Here is a 26,355-nt window from a genome sequence, read left to right as displayed (position 1 = left end):
TTATTAGCTAAATCTGCAGAAATTCTGTACTTCTGGGGGATACTACAGATTGTTTGGGGACAGAAGATCCTTCCTGTTCCCTTCTAATGTTGACATGTAAAAATATATAACATTTACATCATATCCAAAGAGACATTTCCTGCTGCTATAACTTACACATTTCCATAGCAAGACTTCATCTCTTCTCCCTGTTTGCAATATCTTGACACAGTCAGGGAATCACTTTTTCATTAAACGCAAAGGATAGAGGAAAACCTGTCCAAATTAAGTTTTTACTGAGAGTCCCAGACTTTAAAAGACCTTTAGTCAGTCTCCTTTAGTAGGAGATACTGTATGTAGCATTTCCTCTGCTGCATTTTCATGTAAATGATGTATTGCATCTTCTAGTATTTTGATTTTCTAAATGAAACCTTCCTTTCTGTGACAGAAACCAGGCCAGAAATGGGTTAAGTGCTGACAAATACAGTACTTAAAGACCAGGAAATGAATTTCACAGCTGGGTTCTCAAACCATTACTGAAATAACTGTCTATTTAAAGCTACATATAGGAAGTGCCAAAAATTAGAGTTTTCTTTTGATATATTTTATGTGATTTGTATTAATTTTTATCAAGGTCCTTGTTTTGTAAATATTAGGTTTCTGTTTCTTACAGTAAAGTATTTATCTTAAACCTCTAATTCGGATTCTGACTTGTTACATGTCTGGCCAGCAGCATCCTATTAACTGCTGTAGAGAGCTAAGCATGTTTCTGTGGTCAAAGCACACTTAATAGCCAGTAATTTCTATAATGACTTTAATTTTTCTAGCTACCTCAGGCAAACCCAGTGTGCTCCAGAAAGAGAAATGTGGCCATTTGCTTTTGACCGCATTTGGAAAATGGAGCAATTTCTCTACCTCTTTCAGAGTGTTCCTTGTTCAACCATGCAAAAACCCCAACATAAATCTGCAGGAACTTCTGTGCCTGCGAAGAGTCACCAGGAAAATACAATCCAGAGCGAGATACAATGCAGGTGCCCATTTACCTGGAAGAAGTGACACAGCCAGTCACATTCTGTCTTTTAACATCTCTTTTTCACCTGACACCCGGCAAGGTCCTGATAAATTGACCCAACTCGATGGTTTAAAGAGCACCTCATCAAAGTCGGTAAGCTGAGGATCTGGACAGTATCTAAAGGATGCACGTGCCCATTCGTGGTTGCTGTGTGAACTGTGTCACTGTTGAAGTAACAACGCAATATATCCGCAAGGATAAAAGCTCCTTCATTTTCTGCCCCTCAAATGATCCAGATTGATGACTTTCCCATTCACCAGAGTGACCTGTTAATATAGGGCTCATGAAAAATGAGTTTGGAAGATAAACATTAAGTATTACCTCCATATTTCCTGCAGAATGTACAAGTTCTAAGGGCAATGAGAAATGTAGCGATATGCTGCAGTCTATGAATTATATATAGTCTCAGTACTCTTGGCGCTTTACTTACAGCTTCACAAACGGCCTTCCTAGCTCATGAACATGCAAAGTAATTAGAATGGCAAATAGCATTAGTTTTTATTGACCTGTGATGCCCTCTAGTTCTCTGTGATGTTCTTGAACATCATGTAGTTTTTTTTCCCTTCAGCCGTAAATCGGCAGTTTGCAGTTTGTAGCATTGATTATTTGGTATTGTCTAATTTATTGATGTGGGCAGCCAAGGCTTCCACACTTGTTATCGGTTGCTTATTTGTCCAATGATCTGTCATTGTGCACAGCAACTGTAGCTTGCTGAATTGCTTACTATATACTGTAAATGTCAGATATGAGCTCCCACTTTAAGAATTGCCTTTTATTCTGGGAGCTGCTGAGCCACATTCTCTAAGTGTGTTGAGCTTTCAGTAGTGGAGGTGATTTAGTATAAAGGATAGGACTGTGGGTTTTTTGCCCACAACAGCGAGGTAGAGTGCAGCCACTGATATAAACTGTACATTTTCATTTCCTATATAAAAGAGGCTTCCTTCATCATGAAAGTGTAGGCTGGGTGCTCATTCTTCTTTATTAATAATAGATAGGCAGATAGATGCACAGACATGGAGTAACGCTGCCCCTGAAACCATTTTGCTAATAGTAAAATAGATACACATGAGTGAGCAGATTGCTTTACGCACTAAAAATGCAGCCTTCCCACCCTCCCAGAGAAACGCTGCAAATCTTGACTAATGTTTTGTCTCATAACAAAATTGTGAGTATAGGAAGCAATGACTATCTAGTTCCTTTGAAATAACTGGAGAAATTTTAATAGAACTGTAGTAACTTTAGCTGGGGATTAGGGTTGTGTTTTCTCAGCACAATGTCGATGCCTTTCGGAGCTGGTTTATACTGCATAGCACTTGTGGCTGAGTATCTGAGGTGAGAAGTTCTGCTGTGGAAGAAATAGAGCTCACTACTGAATTGTCAGCATTATTTCTTGCTGCGCTTATATAGTCCTCAAAGGTGCCTTATTCAAGTGCCTGTTTGGCCTGACCCTGTTTAGCTTATGAGATCTGACAGTAGTAGTATTGCTTCAGGCTCTGTTGTTACCCTTATGAAGTTCACCAGAAGACTGAAGCCAGTAACTTACTGAGGTTGATTCTGTGCCTTGCAATTTTTAAGTTGAAAGGTCATATGAAAATATGGTTTGTGTGTTAAGTACCCTGTCTGTCTTTAATAGCATGAAGCAGCATGGGATATATGTTCTTAATTTTTATCAGGACCAACCAAGCTATTTTCTGTCTTTGATAGTATTGATTGACCTCTTGTAAGCAGGAGAAAAATAAGGATTCAACTAAATTTGTATTTAGGTGTTTATGACTCCAGTCTATTTCAAAAGGATAGGTAACTACTAGGTTACATTAGACTTTCATGTGGTGACTTGCAATGCAAGCATGTTTCGGTAAATAAAATCAATTTGCAAACAATGGGAAGGGAACAGTAAGTGATTTAACGTTTCATCTTTTTCTTTGGCTTAAAAAGAAAAGCTCTCAGAGGTGTTGTTTATGACAAGCCCTACGGGCTGAAGTACTCTGAGAAAGTGCAGGAAATGCAAAGGGCAGAGTTGCAAACCAAAATGATTTATCAGTAAAATTAATGAACAATATAGTTGTAAATTTGTAAGGCAGCTTTGGATTCTTATCCTATATTTTTTTTTCTGGTATAGCCCAACTGAGGACCTAAAGGACTGTTTCTACTAGTAATGGGCAGTGTGGTCTGTGGGGTCTCTGGTTTTATTTTATCTTGGCTGGTACCGGTTCTCTTGTGTGGGTACCTGTCTGCCAGGAATTGGTCTGAGATAATTTCATAACGGCTTGAGATGATAAAAGGCCTCTGGTTATATCAAAGCAGACTAGATTCAAGCACCAGATGGCTTTTCATTTTTATTGAGTACATATCACATTAGTAGTTGTGGATAGCTGAGTTGCCCATCCTGGGCCATGAGTGGTTATAGTTTCTGGCAGGGAAGGAGCCAATTTGCCGTAAGCCGTATATGCCCTTATGACTTCTCTGGAATACACTAACATGCTTCTTTTTCTTCCTAAATGGGAAAAGAGGTGCATCTGGAACAAGGGAGGGGTGACCCTGCTGGGGCTCTGACAGCTCTGTAACCTCTAAGTGGCTGTAGCAACTGTATTTAGGCAGATGTTTTTAAGGAGAATATTGTTATCTGCATATATGTGCATATGACTATGCAGTAAAGTGATCTGATTTAGAGATGTCATTTCAGTTGTGCTTCTCTTGGAACACAGAATGTTGCAGAAATACAGACAACTTAATTCATAAATAAAATAGGAATGAGAGGTACTCAATGGGGTTTTCATCATGGTGTGGGTGACAATGTGAGAGGAAGGGGCCTCAGAGATACTGTGGGAAGGATTGGACGGTCAGAGATGAAGACCTTGGTACTTGGTTGAGTTTTCTGATAAAAAAGTCTGTTTGAAACTGGTGAAGAACCTAAGCAAAGCTTCAGGCTGCTGAAGAAATTTGAGTTTTCTGAAAAAATAATGAGTTTTGTCAAAGAGGAATGTTAGCATTTGTCCCCTTATGAAATTCTTTGTTCTTCCATAGCAAAAATTCCATCTTGGGATAAACTGCAACTTTTCTGTGGTGTTCTCCAGAGGGAGAGAATTCCATTTTCCTAACCAAAAGACTTTTTCCATCACTTGACAAAGAAGCTGCACTCAGAGGAAATACTGTGATCACGGTCTGGGAGTGAGTAGAAAAGATGGTAGAGAGGTCAGTTTGGAAAGGTGGTGGTGCTCAGCAGTTAGTATTGTGGTGCCTACACCTCCAGCAATGACAAAGTCTGTTATGTCCTCATCTTCAACATGTTTCATACAGCCTATGCAAAGAAATGGTTCATAGTTTACCCATATACTGAAGTTAATTCACTTGGGATTCTTTGTTTTAAACAAACTTATCAAAGAGAAATTTCTCTTCCATGTTAGTGGCTTCCCATACAGGGTAATTCAAGTTCCTATAGATTATGCCAACATAACTGAAGCAGTATAGTAAAGCACAGAAGTATTTCCAACCATTCCCTCAAGGATAGTTATCAATGCTAGTTATGATAGTTATCAATTCATTCCAGAAAATCAGTCAGAGAAGCTGGGCACATCTGAAAAGTACATGTTGTATCATTCTACCCATATGGAAAAATGTCCCATTTTGTGTTTTATTTTTGATTTCTGCTTTTTCTCCGCTTCCCAAACGTGAGTAATTCTGTTCCCCACTATCCACTGTCCTGCATCACAACTGGAATTGTGTATTTCATAAGCAAATACTGAGGCTTGTTTCAGCTGGAGCTCATGACATGGGGGAGAGGTTAATATCATACTCTGAAGATAAGGAGTGGCAATTATATATATTAGTTTAATATAGAGGATATTGACTGGAAAGAATTAAAGATGGTTCCTTCTCATTAAGTTGCGGGAGGGTCAGAGGCTTTCAGCACCTCCAAGATGTCTGGCTATCTGCCACCGTATCACTATTCCTCATCAGCCTAGGCCTTATTTTAATATTTAAAATGATGCCTCTTTTCTTTTTCTAGCCCTCAAAAGGGCTTTAATTCTTTTACTTGTTCTACCAGTGCTCTAGCTGCTACAGCTGTTGCTGTCACATTTAATAAGGGCTTTGTAGAGTTTAAATATTGCATTGCTGCACCAGCTTTTCTTTGGTGTAAGAGAAGAACTTTGTTCATTAAGACGAGGTGCTCTTCACTGGCTCTGCTGCTGACGTGTGGGTTTCAGCTGAAGGTGACAGGAACTTGTAAGTTGCCCCGGTATGCAAGTGAAGCTCCCTGCGGAGCAAGTGCTGCCTGACACTGAATGCAGCCATCAATGGAGCTAGGAGCTTGATGTGCTGTGTGATCCCATCCAGCACAGAGCCCTCACCGATTTGTCCGGGTCTGTGGTATTTGCAACCTTATGTCTTTTAAATAAGAATTTTAAATTGACCACATTATAGTTCCTGACTTGTAGTTATGCCATTACTCCCAACTTTGTGGTTGTATATTTCTCATTTTAAAATCTCCAGTGATACTGTGGTTCTTTTTATGCAGTAAACAGGTAACTTTCCTTTGCTCACTTGTAGACTAGGTGGGAAATAAGGCAGCAATGTGGACAGTAGCTTGACATTTTAAAATGTCAGGGGGAGGAGGAAGCAAGACTAAAACTTGATGTCTTCATGCCTACAGTAACTCAACTGCTTATTGAAATATTCTTCTCCCCGGCCTTGAGCTCTGTATATGTCAATCCAGCTGAATATAATTGGGGCTGTTTACTTTGACAGGCAGTCAAAATTTGAGAAAAACATGGAAGAAAACACTCAGGCCCCAGTCTGCAGCGTACTGCTGTAGACCCTCCTGTGTACATTGTATCTTCTCCCGTGTTCCTTCTCCCTGAACTCCTCCATCCCTCTGCACAACTTGGCTAGATATTTACATTCATTCTCAATGTTAAACTGTGCATTAAAAAAGCCCATTTCCTTCCTGAAGCTATTCATCATCTCCCAGGACCTTTGATGACATCCCCTTCCTTTGATTCTGAATCATTCTCATGTTTCCAGTATGACAGACAGTGATTTTTTTTTTTTTTTCCCCTAACATTACAAAAAGACCAACCTCACTTGTTACGATTTCGTTTGAAGTATCTGGGTGAAAAGATCTGAGCTGTGGGACAGAAAAGTATTGCTGAAACGTGGTATTTTTAAAAATTGATAATAAAGTCTAGGTTAAAAAAGAAGTTACTGTGCAACGCGTATACTTTCATCTAAACATTATAGGCTGTTCTTTTGTTTGAATTTTCTGGGCAATGAAGGAACACAGATGAGCGCCCATTTTGGTAAAAAATACTACATTTCAAGAACATTATCAATTATATTTGGACACCTTGTGGCATGTTTCTATCCTTTAAATAAGATTGGTTTTGGCTTAGTGTGCTTGTACTGCTCTGATTCTGCTTTAATTCACAGACATTTGCGTTTTCTCTGCTTTCACTGTTGGTAGCATGCTTGGTGAATAACAGCTTGCTGGGTTTACATTATGAAAATAAGAACAGGAAATGAAAACGCACATCCTTATCTTCAAGCAAAGATGCCTAAATTAGAGCAAATCTTTTTGTTGTTCTTATGTTTGTTAAATATAAGGCATATTCAAATCCCAGCTGACATGAGAAACATCCGCAATATGGAAAGTGGTAATTTGAATTCTCAAATCTATTGCATAGCTGAGCCCATTCAACCTCGACCAAATAAAAGTTAAACCCAAGCAGAGATTGTTTCCATGTTTGCATTTGAGGTTCTCCTTCATTCTAATGCATGCTTTCATTTCTAGCTGAGAACTTACAAGCAGGCTGTGCTATATTGTTGTGGAGGGAGAAAGAGGGAGTCTCCAAAAGGGCATCTGCAGTCGGTGACCCAGTCTCAGAGTCCAAATCAGTCCAAAGACTTGGTGGAGAGTTGGAAGGAGGAGGCTAAAACAGGTGCCTAAAATAATCCAGAACCTCAACTGGCACAAATCAGCAGTAAAAATCTAGGAGACAGTGCTGCTTTGTACTGACCGAGGGCCTTTATATTTAATTCTCTGTTGCTTATTATGGAGGTGGGTTTAAAAAGTTGCTCCTGTTCATTTAGATTCAGCTTGCGGCTTGTCGTATATGCCAAGGACCTTGCCACTGGAGAGGGCATTGCAAGATAACACAAGTAACAACAAGAGTGATTGTTCTCTTGTCTGAAGACCTAGTGCACCAATTACTATTTAAAATCATTATTTAAAGTGTTTGTCATAAACCCTTTCATAGCAGGAGCACTTTTGAAATATTAAATACTATTTTCCCTTTAGCCAGAGCAAGAACCGGGGGAGAGATGGAGTCACTGGAAAGCATGTGGCTGCAATTTCTTGTATGAAGCTCATTTGTCAACATAACAGATGCACTGCTGTAGCGATGGGGTTATCGTTGTGTGTGCGGTATGTCAGTCCGAGGGTTGTCCTGGAGGCAAGATGCGCATGTAATATAAAGTGGTGGAGGAATGTAGCTCTGTTCCATCTCTGTCAGAAGGCATGGTGCCTGTGCCAAGGGAAAGGGCAGATGCCACCATGCTGACATGGTGCTGCATCCTTGCGTCACTGTGCGTTGGGCTGGCTGGCACAGCTCCCACGCCCCGGCTGCCTGGGTGCTTCTGCACTGCTAATGCAGGCACTGCTTGCTGAAAGCCCTCTGTGCTGCGGTCCATCGCATCGTGTAAACACATGTACAGTGTGCTCATTGTCTGAGCAGCTGCTAAAATTAAACATGTGAGCGCAAGTTGTTTTTTACAGCCTCATTTTGATTTTCTCAAAGCAGTCATTTGTATTAGAGGTGGGAGGCTGAGACCTGATCTGCAAGGGGGCTGGCTATGGTATCCTTTATACTGGTTTGTGTGAAGAACATAATCAATGAAATTGATAGTTATATTGGTATAAAATTAATGGGAAACTGGTGCTAGGCTTTGAATATTTTCAAAGTATTTTTTCTAAATTTGACCTTGGTTTTGATTTTCTGACCTTCAAAAAGGACAAAGAGCATCTGAACAGGTATTTTTCTTGCAACAAAGATGGCAACAGCAAAATCAACTCTGGCCTCTGATCAACCCTGAGAAATTTCAGCCTGAAAGGGGAAGATTTGTAAGTCACTGACTTAGCGTGGAAGCACAACCCGTGTATGTGTATGTATAGCTGTAGCTGTTGTCACAAAGGCTAATGTGCGCCTACCAAAGAAAATTCAAAATGACAAAACGCAACGTGAGAAGTGTAGGAGATAGAAAAGTAACCAAGTGAGTAAATAGTACATGCTTTGCAAGAAATCCATCATAACATGAAACTGAAAGAAGAGTATTTGCCAACTTCCCAAGATGAAGGTGATTGTACTCTAGACAGTTAACATCAGTAGCAAAAATCTAGGACTCAAAAGCAAACATGTATATTAAACTGGTTTTATCTAGGGTAGTGTTTTTGATCTAATAGCAATTAGATGGGTGTGCCACTCGCTCCCCTGTGTCACTGGAGGGGCAAAGCGTCTGAAATAAACAGTCTGGCTTCTATCAATGTTAATCGAAGTAACTTGCGTCGTACTCCGTGGTCTTCCACCAGCGCACAGTTGAGCATTTGGTCCATTTCAGACATATGTGGCAGTGCTGGAGAACAGCTGTGCGGATGCAAAGGCTAAAGAGTTACAAAAGTAAGAGGTGAGAGGAAGCAGGCAAAAAAAGAGCTTCCATATCTGTGGAAGAGAGTGAAGTTTTGGTGGGTGTTGTTTCCTTTGCTGTGGAGAGCAAGCTTTTCAAGCCATGCCTTGTTCCCATCTAAACAGAAACACATGCAGTTCCAGCTGTGAAAATTATCAAGGAGTAAACTATTCTCAAATTACTTTGCTGCTTCATTTCATAGTTATGATTTTGGAAGCATATCACAGCAAAGGCCTTCATCCAGGATTAAGTTCAAATCAAGTTTTGAGTTTTGAAATGGAAGTCAGTTGTGAAATCCCTAAGCATTTAAAAATTCCCCTGAAGAATTTAGCAGATGAAAAATATATTTTATGTTAAATGGTTCATTCAAAAAGTAAACAAAGAGGAGAAGGGAGGAAACGGTTGATTCTTAACAGCAAAATAATTTATTCATTTGATTTTCAGATTGTCTTCTTACCTCTGCAGAAAAATATGAGGATCTTAAAGGTAGAGGTGGGAATGCATGGATACCAGGAGCAGGCATGCGCATACGTCTTGTTGTGTATTGTGAAAATGATGCTACACACATGAGTTTACTCAGAGCTCCTCATTCTCTACCTCCTTGTCTGGTGGTTTAGCTGCGTGTGTGGAGAAACACTTCATGAGCTGCTTGAGCTTTCTAGTCTTGATTCTGACTCTGAAGTCCCTTAGTCAGAAATGTCAGGAGGGTACTCATGGGCCTTAATTAATTTCTATGGGACCAAGATTAAGCATGAGGCTGTTGACCATCCCTTAACAAACTGTCTGCTGCTGTTCAGCAAAACACAAGTGTTATATTCTCCTTGAAGTTGATGAGGTTTAAGCACAATGCTTAAGGGCAGTCACACAGACTTTGGCAGAACAGGAGTGGATAAGAGAAGTGGTGCATGTGAAAACCTTTGCAGGGTCCTTCCATCTCCCAAGGCTGCCTCTGTTCACCTCCAGCCTGACTATGCAAGTCTGGCACATGTCAGAGCGCAGCTTTTCCAGCTGTGACAGCACTGCAGCTACCACTGTTGTAAAACATCCAGTCACTTTCTGTAATGCCCTCTAATCCCAAACACTTGAAAGTATATGGGAAACTTATGCTGAATCAGTAACTTATGAATAAGGAAGCTTTTCTTACAGAGCTGATGATAGAAATGAATGTTTGTCCCTTGTATTGAACAAAGTGTACTTGTGCAGCAGTTTCATCTCTGAATGGCATTTTCAGCTGCAGCTACTAGGAACACAAATGGCAAAAAAACCATGCACTGTTGTGAAGGTTGTGTTGAACATAAAACTTGTCTTGTACTCATGTACCAAGTAATAATGGTAATAAAGAAAAAACTGTTCAGAAAGTGCTACTACTTGAATTAGGCACATCTTCATCTTGTTAAAATAAATGTATTTATTAAGCATGCATATCTTTATCTCTTATGTAATGAGAAGAACAGAGCCATATCACAGATCTGCAGTGTCTTTTGTGCTCTACAAATTCAGTGAGACAGTCACCAGACAAAAAGAGATTTATACTGTGTCTTGTAATGGGTGGAATAATTAACAGTGGTGGCATCCATCACTTTTACAACAAGCTTATCTCAGAACTTTACCATTGAATCAAGAGAAAAGCAGGAACAAAACACAGGACCAGAACAATAAGTCAGTTACATACTTGGCTTTTTAACTTGGTGTACCTAATATGGACACCTGATACATAAATCTCTACAGCTTGAACGAAGTGTTGCTTAATAATATGGACACAGTCTGGGCTCAATTTGTCAGTAGTTAATTGTGCAAGGGTAAGAACAAGGGAAAAATAAGCCCCACAACTGTCTATGGAATTTGAAGGCTATTGAATGAGATTCAATTTTTCTTTCTGCTGAGACACTTTCTTCACTGGGAGCATGTAATAGCTAAATTTTTTGGAAAAGTTCCCTGTCATTGTAGGGCATGTGATCTTGGATTTGAAGGAAGAGGTGATATCTTAACAAGATAGTACACATGAGTAAATGGTTGCTCAGCTCTGGTGTAACTTATTTCTGATTTCAACACCTGTTGGAGAATCCTACTCTGACTTGAGGCACTTCTCGCTTTTCATTCTCCTGGGACAGGCATGTATTGGGGTTACTATCTCTCTCTCTTTTTTTTTTTCTTTTAAATAACTTTTGCAAAGCTGCTTGCCAAGTGCGGTGCCATCAAACTGCATGGAAGTGGCAATCCCATACAGTAGTACCCTCAGACAACAATTTGGGAGCAAAAGACTGTTGCATTAGATATGGAGCATGCCCTGGTGTAACCCACACTCCTCCTGCACGTCTTCCTGCAGTTCTTTGCTTGTTTTCTGCTATCAATAGCCTTCGGTTGAAAAGTAAAGTTTTTTTGCAAGCTTTGTTGATTTTGAAAAAATAGGGGAGCAATAAGACACTGCATAATTCTGTACAAGACATGGCGATAATGGCTCTCAGAAGACAATTGTAAAAATCAAGATCACTGGGATTAGTCTTTTTTCTGTATTACAACGCATTATAAGTATGGGAGATGTCCAGGAAGTATTAGGTACAAGATCTATGAGAAGCTTAAGTGCAGTATGGAATTGGCTGGCTAAAGATAATACCAAGGTTAATAAGGGGAGGAAATAATTTTCTGACTATAAATCACATGTGTAATTATGCAAAGTATGGTTAAAAGGGCATTTGGATCTTGGGCTCCATCACCTGAGATGGTTCCCTTAGCACTGATGTATTCCTCAGGGTTGCATGATGCTACATCATTTGGTGTGAGGCGAATAAGGGAGGAAGTGTTGGTCAGCCTGAGTACCTAAAACCAAACCAGATTTACAGATTTTGGAGATTTTACACAGGTAGATCTCAGTTTAAGGATGGGGCAGCTGCACACTTCCTCTCCGGGAAAGGAAAGGTAAGAAATTCATTAATTTACAGGAATGCCTGTGAGAGCTCCGAGGGAGGAGTGTGGTTATCTCTAAAGCACACCACCAGTCCTGTCCACAGAACACATTCAGAAGAGGAGGAGGCAATAATACAGGTCATCTTAGAAACCATTATGTGTTGATGAACTAGTAGTGGAGAATTCAGTCTGGAAAATCACAGTATCTATTTATAAAGGAAGGAACTCAGGGAAAACATTTTGTTCACTTTTATTAAAGTTGCACATTCACTTGTATGATTTGGGGGTTATTTCCATTACGATCTGGGCAGAACAAAAATTCCTTTCAAACAAGAATCTTTCTGGCTGCTATAATTCATCTCACATTCAGATGGAAAAGGAAGAAAATTTTTAGTTCTGTTGCCCTTGAAAAACAACGGCCTTTAATTAAAGAGGGATTTTTTTGGTGAAATACAAAATAGCTTAATGAACTATAAAACTTTTTTAGTGGTCATTGAAATTCAAAGCACTCTGAGTTCTGGCATTAGTGCAGAAAGAAATTTAATATAAATATGTACATAATGTCTGTCACTGCTCCCATGTCATGTTGGTGGTACTCTTACAGCACATGCAACTTTCTGTGAATTTGCTGACTGCTAAATAATAATGTAATTTAGTGACTCCCTTTAACAGCAGACACATAATCATCTCTTCAAAATAATAATGTAAGATTCTAGTTGATCTGAAGAAAGTCATATAGCTTTTTAGCCTGTAATTAACATACATACTTGCCAGCTTTGCTTTTTCACGTAGAAATAGGAGCAGTTGTGTATTTTATTACATTTTTGCTTTGCTGGGAGTCTGCATTCCAAACTCTACAGAAAGCTGTGAAGGATTTGCACACTTGGTGCTGTAAAACAGAGCTTGAAAAGATATTGAGTTTCAATGCAAGGGCCTATTTCAGTAACAAAGCCTGCACTGCATCTACCTCAATATTCTTTAAATAACTTTAAAAAAAATTAAAAAAATGAATCTGAACATTCCCTGAAGGTGCAAGTGCTTCTGTTTTTAGTGGACATGAATCTTCATCTGTTACTGAGGTGCTTGTGATCAGTACATTACAGCAGATGTAATCCACACTGGTGGAGAATGAGTCTTTGTCCCCCACTAGTGGTTGTCCCTGGATGATAAAAATGTGTCACAGCTGGTTGCAAGTAGCAGTATTCCCTTACTGTAGTTGATTGGTGTCTCTGCATGAAGATCTGAAGCTGCCAAAACATAAACCTTCAGGGTTTCAGCTCTGCTGCTCACCCCGTTCAACTCATGGCTTTGAACAAGTTATTAGATTTGGAGTGTGTCGTTTCCCCTCCCAACAAAAGCTCAAGCATACGTGCTGTTTGTGCAGAGAAACTGGTGAATTCATACTTCCAATATTGTGTAGGTAGGATAGAAGCAAAATTAATAGTTGTTGTTATCTACTGGGGCTGTAACTCCTAATTCTTCCTGTGCTTGGCTTTGGTAAAAAAGTTTTCATGTTTGGGTAAGTCATGTAATCTCAGAGGGTGTTTTAGCTGGGAATGTGGAGGTGATTGTAGGGAAGCCCATGCCCCAGCAAATAACTCTTATATAATTGGTAATATGCCAGCAGGACAGCGTTCAACTAGCTTAGATTCATGCCAGTCCTAAGAAATGGAAGCTGGGGAAGAATAGCGGCCATATACTGCTGTAAAGCGTTACAGTATTTGTCCTGCATCCAAACACTTTTAAGACAGATCAGACCAAATTCAGGTCTCTCCTGAAATCAGAAAAATGGTGATGCATTCAGAGACATTAAATCAGTGACCTGGGAGCGTGAGGAGGATTGGTGCGCACCCTCCAGTTTTGGCCTGTCACTTCAGGTTTAGAAAGGAAGGGTACCGTGCTGCACAGCACCTGATCTTGGGCTCCTCCAGCTTCTCGGGGGGTAACACAAATCCCAGGTAACACTGTGGTAAGTAACAGCAAGGAGTCTATTTATCATGGTGTCTGTGACATTAGCGCTCTTGTTAGAAAGGCAGCTCTATTCAGGTAGTTCCATGTTAGCTATTTTCTTCCTAGGGAATAAAAAGATCTGGATGAGAACCATATGATTCAGACCTACTCGGAAGTTAGCCACCACAACAGGAGCAGAAATTTGCTGGAGAGTCCTACTAGTGTTAAATCTCTGTGCAGACAGTGTCTGGCATCATTTTATTAGCAGACTAGATATGCTGTTAAAAATTGTATCTATTATATCCGTCCCAGAGGCGTTCATTCATAAGAGAGTAATGGAGCTCAGCTGACAAAAGGGATTTGTCCATTTGGACATGCTGAAGGGCCTTGAGATAAGAAATAATTCTCACATAAGCAGTTTCTGAGTTAAAATATTAATTTATAGGGAATGCTTTAAAAATAGGTCTTTTGAGGAGATTTTATATGGCTCAGGTTTCTCATTTTTAGAAGCTTTAGAGCTTACCTCACCTGGTAAGAGTTTGCAAATCCAATCCCAATGATTTGTGTGTCCACGTTCACACTTTTTAAGGCATAATAACTTCCTGAGCGAGGAGTAGGTTTTGCTCAGGTAATAGCCATGCTATGTTTTTTGGGATTAGCTCAGGGAGCTCTTTCCTCTGGCAGTTTCACTGGACAAACCTCCGCCCTGATGGAGACTCGTTGGCCTTCCCTGAATGGTGCGGTGGGGATGGACGGGCAGGACTGCAGAATCCTGCTCTTTTTGTTTACTTCCTGAAAGTCCTCCCTGAGCAAGTGGCTTGCAGGCAATTCTGTGACAGACTGAGCTGTCATTTTAAAAATTACTTACAGACATAGGAAGTACAAAACCAATAAAGAACCAACCATACTTTTCTCTTCGGAGGAGCCCTTCTTCCCTGATGCTGTGTGCCTCACTCCACACACCATCTCTGTAAGGGACTGTTCTTCCTTCTGGCAGGGGTCAGAGTTTGTAACTCCCTTTTACGTCCAACTTAGGAGCCAGATTTCAGCTTATATGCCAGCATGCATTTCTTGGGATGTTTCTATACGTTTTCGTAATTAATTTCTAAGGTGCAGTATCAGATACTTTGCTAACATCTGAATTTATCACCTGTGTTGCTGCCTACCTTTACTGTTATAATTCTGCCAAAGAGCAATAAATTGGTCTGGTGCAGTTTGTCCTTTATATACCATGCTGCCTACTGCTTGTGTATACATTACCCAGTGGCTATGTAGACAGTGGCACTTTGAGGGGTGGAGGAGGAGGTGTGAGGGTTGTTTTGCTCTTACAGTTTGCTAGAAACACTGGAGAACTGTGAAGGCTACTTGAGCTCATTCTTTAGTTGGTGCAGAGTTTGCCACTCCTCTAAATGAGCGCAGAGATTACATATACTATAGCTACTAAAAAACCCTGGTCAGCAGTGTACAGGAAGGGAATGTATTGGTTTGCCCTTTATCTGTTTTTGTGATTATTTCTTGTTAACGTCAAGAAGTCTGGTTCAAATAATAGAAAAGATATCAGGAATGTAGCTGCTAGGAGAAATTGCCCCATTTCAAGAACTGCTTTTATATTAGTAGATTTTTAGACATTCGGATTATCATCTTTTCAATGGAAGAGAAAGTGTCAAAGCCCCGTTTATGCCTGCTTGCTTCAGATTGCAGATTAAGAGTGCTTTTAAAACTGTGTTTAAAAATGCCATTTATAAGAAAATCCAAGAAATTTGGACTTTGCAAAAATGGACCTAACCCATTGTCAGGAATGTAGAGGGCTTGGAGACGTGCATTGTAGCTGACGTCTCTCCTGGTTTTGGGAACATCTGACATTAATCTTGATTGCACAAAATGAGAGAGCACCATCCCAAGTCTCTGCAGAGTCCCCCTGCCCCTGGGGTTACTTCTGTATTAATTTCATTTATAGGAATTGAAAATAGTTTCCTTAAAGGTGATCTGTGAAATTACAGGTTTCTCCTTGCTTTGATGCAGTTAAGAGGCCAAAGCTTGTAGGGACTCAATGAAGCACTCAGTGAAGTCCAATTTTTTTTCTTTGCTTCTGATGAAAGTGCTATTGCATTTGGTGAGACATTCCCAAGTAATATCTACTGTTTACTCGCTGTTATTTGCTATTGTCCAAGCAGAGTGCACTTACCTCCCCAACCTGCAAGAAATATGAAATTTGCCTCTGGCCCTTTAGATTTTATATTAAGCTATTTTTCAGTCTTTAGTGAAGAAATTTTTTTTTCTAGCTGCTTTCTCCTCAGTGCTGGAAGTGGCAGCAGTCTGGTCCTGCCGTCTTGCAGCCTCTCCATCAGCACTCCTCTGATTACTGCAAGACTTTTTTGTTTTTCACTGTGTTGCTCAACCAGAGTCCCCGTGAGTCCTAACAGCCTGTCCATAATGTGCAAGAAGTTGTTATTCTCCACAGTACCACATATCATTTTACAGTGTGTCTGGCTTCTAGTCGTGTGCACAGAGGTAATGTTTTCTGTCTGCTTGCAAGGTACGGTATCACAGGTGCATGCGGGACTAAATCCCAAACCTGATTTTCTTGGAAATAAGACATAGAAGCCTCTTCTTCCTTTGTACACAGGCTGCTCAAACAGGCCCAGGAGGCCAGGCCTGGAGATGTGGGTGTTGGTGGCTGGGGCAGCTCAGCAGAGATGCTGCTTATTTTCTTACCCTCAGACAATCCTGCCTTATTGTGGCAGAGGCTTTGTCTGCCCAGAGCTGTCACAGAGCTTTCCTGTGGCTGGGAGGGGGATGAGGAACAGGAGAAATATGGAATTAGGAGCGGCAGCAGGTTTTGGCAGTAGCTGGAGAAGGCCCGCTTGCCTGCAAATCCCAGCAAGTGTACTTCTAGCTCTGAAGTGAAAATGCATGATAAAATCTCAGGCAGGGAGCACTCCACACAGTCTCGGTGTTGTGGTTTAACCTCAGCTGACAACAAAGCCCCACACAGCCACCCACTCACTCTCCCTCCTGGCATGGTGGGGAGAATCAGAAGGGTAAAAGTGAGAAAACTCGTGGGTTGAGATTAAGACAGTTTAATAGGGAAAGCAAAAGGCACGTGCACAAGCAAAACAAACCAAGGAATTAATTCCCTTCTTCCCATGGGCAGGCAGGGGTTCAGCCATCCCCAGGAAAGCAGGGCTCCATCATGTGTAATCATGACTTGGGAAGACAAATCCCATTGCTCCGAACATCCCCCCCTTCCCTCTTCTGCCCCCAGCTCGATATGCTGAGCATGACATCATGTGGTGTGGAACATCCGTGGGGTCAGTTGGGGTCAGCTGTCCCAGCCGTGTCCCCTCCCAGCTCCTTGTGCACCCCCAGCCCCTGGCTGTTGGGCCTTGGCTCTGTGCAAGCCCCCGCTCAGCAGTAATCATAGAATCATCGAATCATTAAGGTTGGAAAAGACCTCCAGGATCATCAAGTCCAACTGTCAACGCAACACTACCATGTCTCCTAAACCATGCCCTGAAGTGCCATGTCTACACATCTTTTAAATACCTCCAGGGATGGTGACTCTACCACCCCTCTGGGCAGCCTGTTCCAATGCCTGACCGCTCTTTCAGTAAAGACATTTTTCCTAATATCCATCTAAACCTCCCCTGGAGCAGCTTGAGGCCGATTCCTCTCGTCCTATCGCTAGTGACCTGGGAGAAGAGACCGACACCCACCTCACTACAACCTCCTTTCAGGTAGTTGTAGAGAGCGATAAGGTCTCCCCTCAGCCTCCTCTTCTCCAGACTAAATAAACCCAGCTCCCTCAACCTCTCCTCATAAGACTTGCTCCCCAGACCCTTCCCCAGCTTCGTTGCCCTTCTCTGGATACGCTCCAGCACCTCAATGTCCTTCTTGTACTGAGGGGCCCAAAACTCAACACAGGATTCGAGGTGGGGCCTCACCAGGGCTGAGCACAGGGGCACCATCCCTGCCCTGCTTCTGCCGGCCACACTATTCCTGATACAAGGCAGGATGCTGTTGGCCTTCTTGGCCACCTGGCCACGCTGCTGCCTCATGTTCAGGTGGCTGTCAACCAACACCCCCAGGTCCTTCTCCACTGCGCAGCTTTCCAGCCGCTCTTCCCCAAACCTGTAGCATTGCATGGGGTTGTTGTGACCCAAGTGCAGGACTCTGCCTTCTTAAACCTCATACAATTGGCCTTGGCCCATTGATCAAGCCTGTCCAGGTCCTTCTGCAAAGCCTTCCTACCTTTGAGCAGATCAACACTCCCACCCAACTTGGTGTCATCTGCAAACTTATCTGAGGGCGCACTTGATCCCCTCATCCAGATCATTGATAAAGATTAAACAATACTGGCCCCAACACTGAGCCCTGGGCAACCCCACTCGTGACCGGCTGCCAGCTGGATTTAGCTCCATTCACCACAACTCTCGGAGCTCAGCCATGCAGACAGGTTTTCTAAAGTCCAGGTAGACAAGATCCATGGCCTTTCCCTCACAAATCCATAACACAGCCCCATACTAGCTGCTGTGAAGAAAATTAACTCTGTCCCAGGCAAAACCAGCACACTCAGACATGGGGAGGCAAGGCAAAGAGAAAGAGGTGGGCACGTTTTTTTGTTTTTATGAGTGATCTCACCCAATATCATCCACCCCTGGCTTTTTTTCCAGGCATTTTTCATAGTTAGGGATTTTGTTTTGCTTTTTCCATTTCCCCAGATGTTCTCTGTAGTTGTGTGAGCAAGGAGAATAGATGCATAATTTCTTCACTTCCCCAGTGGTTACTTAGGGGGGAAGTTTCATGTACATGTGCAGACAGACACAGGCATGCAAAAACATGATGACTAAATACTGCAAGCTCAGAAACAGGCATCCCGAGTGGAAGTATTTCCATCGATACAAGCTGTCAGCCTACACACGTTCTGGCACCTGCCTAACTTTACTCAGACAGAATGCTTCATTATTTGCCATAAAGAATAGAGGCTTTTGAACCCAGGCATAGCAGTTTTTTAAAATGAGCTCTTGCATGCAGTGCCATGCCAGGAAAGGCGGCTGTGCTCTCATTCTGGTCTACAGGTGTTCTAGGCTGTACGTGGCTCTCTGTTCTCATTTGCAGTATGGTTGCTTCAGGTGCTTTTTTTCCCGTGAGTCTATTTTAATTACCTTGCATTGACCATTGGCTACCTCTGTAGTTACAGAACTACTGCAGTGATCTCTCATTATGCAATTTGGTGTATGCATAATAATGAAATTATAGTGTGTAATTTATTCATTTTGAGACAGGCCTATGATAAAATCCACAGCTGCCTCTTTCTCTAGGAAACCCTTTTTTTAACTTTAAAGGTTGAGTGGGAGGTTCCACAAAGCAGGTGCAGGGCTGTGTTTGCCTGGCAGGAGTGCACATCACATCAGTGCTAGGGCACAAGAGGCCAGAGCAGATGGCTCCTGAGCAGGCAGCGTGGATGACGCAGAGACTGGGGGTAGTTCTTTCTAGCTCGCAGGTGTGAAGGCCTGCAGGATGCGCATAGCCAGTGGGCAACCTTGCCAAGCATGGGCATCCTGCAATTCTGGATGTGGGTCAGTTGCTGGCCTGATCCTTCCAGTGCTATTGGATCTTTGGTGTGGGCAGCACCAGCACAAGGCCCTGCTGCTCACTCCCTCTGTCCCAGCCATGAACAGGATTGGGAACCGCTCTGCTATCCTATGTAAGCAGAGAATTTATCTGTCTTAAAAATACCCCAGGTAAATATTATACCAGCAGTGGTTCTGCACTTTCCTAGTAAATAACAGCACGGCTGCCTTCCCACTGCCTGTTTCTGCCCCACCAAGATCAGGTAGGGCAGGGAGGAGGAACGGCAGCAGTCAGTGATCGCCATCAGTGTGGGTTTATCTCAGATCCGATATATCTTTCCATGCTTGGGTCTTAATGTAGGTTTAGCAAGCAGATTGCTGCAGAATTCATTACAGAAGCCAGGCTGTTACTACATTCGGGTTTTGATAGGGGAATGGAAATCTGAAACATCTTTTCGGTGAAACAAAGGAAGCTGATAAAGTATGTCTTGTGAGTTGAATGTTAATGCTATTACAGGGCAAATACTTGAAGAATTGAGATGTTCTCTTGAGATCAGATGTGATCACAGGCCTTTAAGTGAATACAGTGCCTTTTAACTCCCATCTTATTTCCATTTAGAAGTAATTAAATGACTTTCAGATTCAAATGTGAATTATTTTGTAGTGATTTAGATTTTCATACAGACTAGGTATGAAAGTATCCCATTTTTTATTGTATCTACATTTTAACAGAAATTTGTAACAAAACTGGAATGTTGCTTTTTAGAAAAGCTTTAGGTGTTACTCAAGAACTCTTTACAACTGGGGTTGTTTTAGCTCCTAACATTAGCAGCTATGTTTTAACCCAGCCTCATACAATTACACAAGATTAAGAGACATTACATTTTTAAAAATACATATTTAATTGACAAGAAAGTCTATCAAAATCTTTTAAATAAAACCTTTTTTTTTGTTTGTGAAATGTTGTCTCATCAATATGGACCTGGCCATGGAAATGCATGGATATTGGTGGAAGTGCCAAGGTGTTGGCAAAAGTGAGTGTATTACAGGAACAGCCAGGAGGCTGATGTTCTTGTCGCCAATGCCTTCGGCTGTGAATTGTAGTGTATGTCCTTTAGCTGTGTGCACGGTAGCGCAAGGCAGGTGCGTTATGTCCCCTGGCAGCAAGACCCTTACTGGTGTTGGATGACAACAGGACAAAGATTTTACTAGAGTCCAGAAATCTCAGTAACTCAACACAGGTCTCAATTGTCAGAGCAAACCTTGCCCTCTCTTCAACATTTGAGTGAATATTTTAAAATGTGAAGCAAACAATTAATTAGGAAGAAGACTCCTCTGTGGCTGGATATTTCTTTTCTTGCAGCATATTTCTCCCTAGTCTTAGGCACTATTTTGTTGTCTTTAATACTTCTTGATTGCATCTTGTTATCATCTTGTCTTGATTGGCTTTGTGGCTCGTTACACAAAAAGGGTGCTAATCTTTGTTAATTAGTTCCTTATTAGAGTCAATTGAGATTTGTAGCACAAGAAGCAAGCTGTATTTCTGATGATAAATAATTGGCTGCCAAGGAATTCTTAGTGTGAAATCGTGTCAGTATAAGTGATGATACTTTAATATATATTATGTGGTTTTGTATGTGTATTTCTTGATTCTGCTAGATGCTGTTCCCAAGACTTCTTTTTTGTCCTGTAGTTGTGTAACTAGTTTGAACATAGCTTTCCAAGATATTTCTTTCCATATTATATTGTATGATTTCATTACTTTGTTGCTAGAGAGCTACTTTGTTCAGAAAATTGTTTTCTGTAAATGGCAGGAAGTACTTTTATTGCTTTTCACACTTGTCTTTATTCTGTCCTGGTTTTTGCTGTGTCATAGGATTGGATATTATAAGGTCTTTAAAGAGCATTAACACCTGAAATGTTTTCTGGAGAACTGGCAATAGGAAATGGGTTGTAAGGTTGTAGCACTGCTTTAAATCAGTGGGGATGTTCCTGTATTTCACCAAAAACCCAAGCCATTGCCCTGTACCTGTTCCCATTGGTGATGACTAAGGATCCATGTTATGGTATCTCTCACAGCTTCTGGCTCAGGAGGGGGAACCCATGGGAACTGAGTGTAAGGAGTAAACCCCCTCTGTGCTTGCTTAGCTTTGGGACATACCCCAGGAGATGAGGCTGAACCCAAGCCAAGCCTTTTGCCTGACTTGCTGGTACGACACAGGGCTTTTCCAGGGAGACAGATTTGCTTTATAGCATTAATCCATATCAAAACAAACAAAACCTTAGGAGACTGAACATTTTGAGACCTGTGTTCCCACCCCGCTCTGCTACAGCTCCAGTGCGTTGACCTGGGTAGTGCTCCTTTCTCCTCTGTAAAATGCAAATATAGACACTCTTGGGAGTATAGTGATGAACTGAATTGTAGAGAAGTTGATTCTCAGTTTTTCGGTCAGTGCTAGTGGAGAATCATCTCAGGCCAGAGTGGGCACCTCTGCAGCAGCGCTTCACTGTCCTGGTATCTTTGCACAGAGAAAGGCAACTGGAACAAGCAGAGGGGAAGAATGTGTGTGTAATCTCTAACTTAGTTTTTAGTCTTTAGTCTTATTTGTAGCCTAAATACTTGTGTCTATTTGTTTTGATAACACGGCAGGGCTTGGTGAGACACCAAATGTCCCTGCTGCTGTGTCACAGTCAGCAGGATTGTGTGGAAGCGTGGGATTTCCCTGCGTGTATCTCCCCGGTGGAGGCAGGCTCAGCCTCCTGTAGTGCTCTGCCTTGCCATACTGCATTCATTTCAGTAGGACTCCTCAGAATTGTGTAGATTACTGCTTTGCGGAAGGGTTGGGGATATTCTTGCTATGGGTATCCTGATCTGGGAGATACTTATATCTTGGTGAGAGCTTTGATTTAAGAGGTTTCTTTTCCCAAGAAAAAGCAGAGAGAGCATAGTATGGGTAGTCTGACATACTAAGAGTGGTTTGCTGCATGAAGAAGAAGTGGGGCAAAAAGCCTGAAAAAAGTAAAAGAGAGAAGCATCAGTTTGAGCTATACTTGGTTAGGAAATCCTTGGGTTATATGTTCATCTCAAGTACTGTTATGGTTTGCATATCATTAACATACATTTTGCAGAGCAGAGCAGAATAGTAAGTCAATTATTTTAGTCCCAATGATAAATTTTGAAGTCGTTTAGCCAGCTTACTGCTTGTTTTCTACTTTCTTACATTATGGATGGAGCCTAGAGATGCCCCCAAATATATACTTTATGATTTGCGTTTTATTGTCCAGCAGTACATCAATTTTTTTAAAACAAGAAAATTTATTCTGTTCAAATAATACCCATAGAAAAATTATTTTCTCCCCAGAATCACATTTATTTTGCAGATTGCTTTGAAATGGTGGAGGGGCATTCTGAAGCAGTTTAACTCTATTAAATTATATGGCTGGACTTTTTAATTTTGCAGAAAGGTCAGATCTCTCTCTTGCTAAAATCCTGTGGGACTTCTGCCTTCAAGGGGCCTCAGCTTCAGTTCTGCATATTGGCCCCTAGCTGCTTGTTCTCTAAACAGGAGGATTTATCTAAGTAAATAGTGAAATTCAAAGACAGGCATGTGGGAATCATGCTTCGTATCCACAGGGTGTGCTTGCCTCAGTACAATTGCTCCAGTATTCCCATGCTGTGCTGAACTCCACTTATTTATCTGGTGCGTACCCGCGTGAGGGAGGGCACGTACCGGTCAGATGCTGAGACCCCTCCGCAGGCAACGGCATCGGCGGCAGTATGGGCTTTGCTACCGCTTTGCGATTAGTTCATATGGCAAAGCATTTTTAAAAGCATCTACTGTACCTGCAACTAATATTGATCACATTGTGTACAAATCTGTAGAGCCTTGTGATACAATATCCATCCTAACTTTAATAATAAAATTACGTTCTTTCACTGCACAGTACATAACGTGGTTTGTACCAATTTATCAGTATTTCAGCTTACCTTTCCATCTCTAATCTCTCTAATATACTGTGTAAACCATGGTCTGGTCATGGAGCTGTACATCACAGTTTGTATGTTTTACAATTTATTTTGAGCAATATAATTTCACAAAAAAAACAGATTTTAAAAAATAATAATACAACAAATCAACTGCTTATAAACCGGCTAACCTCTGGGCATTCCATTTTACTGCGTGGTGGTCGGAACTTGTCTGAAAAATAATGCTCTGTTATTTCTCAAGGTTATCTACCAAAGTCTAAAATAGTTTTGGTATTTAAATTACTGAAGAATCACAGTACCTATCAAAACCATTTTTTGCTTTTGAGATGCTGCATGCAGAGTGATACAGATTTAAATAGTCCATAAGGTATTTTGACAATGAAATATTTTTTAAGACATAAACTGAATGGTTGTGAGTTATGAGCTTTATCCTCAGTAGTCAGAATAATGCATTTATTCCCATTAGTGCAAAAGAACTCATAAATCAGAGTGGCAAGATATGACGCTCACAAATGCTCGCATGTATGCAGATGCATGTACTCTTCCTACTCTCAACTGAACTGTTGTTTTTAGTTCATTATCTTAAACCATGCTGGTGAAAATCAGTGTAGCTCCCATTACAGTCTGGTGAGATAGGCTGCTTAGCTCCAGCTGACTCTCCAGCCCATAGTGATAAATAAGTCTGGAATCTCATGGTCTTGAATTTTGTATTAATAGGACAATTTGTGGCAATTTCTCAAAGATTATTTCTGTGCTACAAGTTGGAAGTCCCTAACTGAATGAAGATACAACCTGGTGTGCGCATACTGGCTCCTTCCAGTGCTGAATATTCCAATTGCGTGTGCTCTAGTGCTGTCGCTGCTGGAGCATGGGATTTCAAATGAAATGAAAAATAGAGGGAAAAAAAATAGAGGAAAATCAGTGTGAGGTAGCCAGTATCTTGGAGAAATGTATACGTTACCTGTGCTTTTTAAGCTCTCCTTTGAAGCTTTCTGTGAGATGCCTTCGGTTTTCAAAGTGAGATAAACCTCTGGCACTGAGCAGCTTCAGCTGGATGTGGAAAACGCTGCGGAGGCAAACCAGGCAGTGGTCGGAATAGCGTACTGCCTCTGCTCTCTGCACATTGCTCGTTTGCTGGTTCTTGCTGCATGAGTGTAACTTGCTGCAGCGTTTTACAGAAAATGTCACTGAAAGATCCTCTTAATGCAGGAGTGACTGCTAATTAGTAGATGATCTTGCAGAATGGGCAGACAGCTGGTCCGCTGTATCCCTTCTGAACCTCTTTTCTGTTCTGGAAATAGAAGTATGTGCATGAAATGAAGATCATAGTCTAACATTTAAGGCAAAGGTGTCATCAAGGGACAATTCCTGTCAAAGGAAGACTCTGCATCTTAATGATTGCCTATCTAATAAGTTAAGAACATTTTTACAGTGAAACTAAAGAATTAAGCACAGTGCAGGACAAAGTCAGAGTTTTGTAAAATAATAATAATAATTTAAAAAAGATTATAAAAGAATACATTAGCACCTGCCATTTAAAAAATGATGAATCCTGAACTGAAGACTGTCGTGAATAAGATAAGGATGCAGTCCTCCAGGAAATACTTCACGGGTTTTCTTTTAATAAGACCTGAAAAAATATGCCTTAGGCATAAGACCACAGAACAGAGATTTGAAAGCCTCGAGCCAACTTTCTCTTTTGCCATTGTAATTTGACCCAGCTATTGTACTTAATCACTGAATATGATGTAGCTACACGTTCCTATCCCTCAGATAACTTTTTAGAAGTTCAATAATTGGAAAAGTTTCAGCTATTTCCCATTATGGCTAATTCATTGCAAAAATACAGTTAAAGCCCTTTCTCAAGCATTTCTAATGAAGAAAGGCACTTAATTGGGAACCTACCATTCCCAGTTGTTCGTTAGTGTCGTGTGAAGGGGAAAACAGATTTCAGAGTATTAAGACATTTCAGGAGTTGCCTAAGGGAAGGTGGGGAACGCTTGACATGCCGTGAACCCAAACTTACAGGAATCCGATACCCTTATCTCAGTAAAAACTTAGGTAGTTTTGTGCCGGTGGGAGCTGAAAGTGGTTGGCCGTGTGTGAACAATCTCAGAGATTGCAATTTACTCCTGCACAGAGGGCTGCTAGAAAGGGCCTGGCGGTTACAGTGGATGCCAAGTTGAAAATGAGACAACAGTGTGTTCGATTGCAAATAAGACAAACCACACACCGAGATACATTGCGGGGGGGTAAGGTCGGAAGATAAGGGAAGAAGGCAATGCATGTCCATTCTGACTTTGTTCTTGTTATGGGAGAATCAATGCTGACCTAATGATTTTTTTGGTTTTGATTAACGATATGTGTGCTATCTGATTCTGAGCATGTTTACTTGCATTAGCTCACTTGGAGTACTTCAGTTTGGGCTAAATACCTCAGCTCAGTTTGAGAATACTTGAGCTTTGCTTGTATAAAATGCCTGAAGTATTAAAGAACGGGCTTCCAAAGCACATTTCAGACAGTGACCCCATGACACCTTGAGTATCTTATTTTAATATCGAAGAAAAGTTTCGATCAACATTTGTTAAGAAAGCAGTGGTAGTAGAGAATTGTTGAAGGTGGAGCTGATCCTCCCTTGGATTGGGAGAATGGTAAAGATGGTCTCTGGGGTATCTTGCCATTTTCTGTTGAGGAGATTTGTCGGCCCTCAGTAAAATGCAGCAATGATAATATATGTAGCTGCTTTTATTTCTCTGTCTGTCATTGGTTCTACTCCTGAGACCCTTTCAAGCACTTAAGGTACCTGGAGCACGAGGAGAACTCCACTATATATGGAGATTTGGTGGTGTGTGTATATGTGTGTGTGTGCAATCTGTGATCACGTCAGTCTCATTTAATTCTTCATAATAATACTCAGTGTACTGAGTTGCCCAGTTATTTGGCAGTAGAATTGTGACCAACAGTTGTACAATTGATTTTAATGTACCTTGTTCTTAGAAATTTGAACATCCTGTTAGTTGTTTACAGTTGGATCATTTAAAAAGGTTGCAGATTAATGTAAAAAACTTACTAACAGGAATAACATCCAAACGCACAGTTTGTCTGAGTCAATAATGTCATTCTCCGTGCTGTCCTTAGGCAAGGAAATGACATTTTGAAATATTAGATTTTAAAACGTATGAAAGACCCTGCACCCAAAATATTGCAGAAAA

At 41.2% G+C, this 26,355-nt stretch overlaps 1 protein-coding gene across 9 annotated transcripts in view; it reads left to right on the top strand.

Annotated features, from left to right (window-relative positions):
• Positions 1–26,355, top strand: part of IL1RAPL2 (interleukin 1 receptor accessory protein like 2) — a 395,811-nt gene that overhangs the window by 229,264 nt on the left and 140,192 nt on the right. The window lies entirely within an intron of this gene.

The sequence above is a fragment of the Phalacrocorax aristotelis genome, chromosome 11 (genome assembly GCF_949628215.1).
Source record: "Phalacrocorax aristotelis chromosome 11, bGulAri2.1, whole genome shotgun sequence".
NCBI lineage: Eukaryota > Metazoa > Chordata > Aves > Suliformes > Phalacrocoracidae > Phalacrocorax > Phalacrocorax aristotelis.
This window is presented reverse-complemented; position numbering and strand designations above follow the sequence as displayed.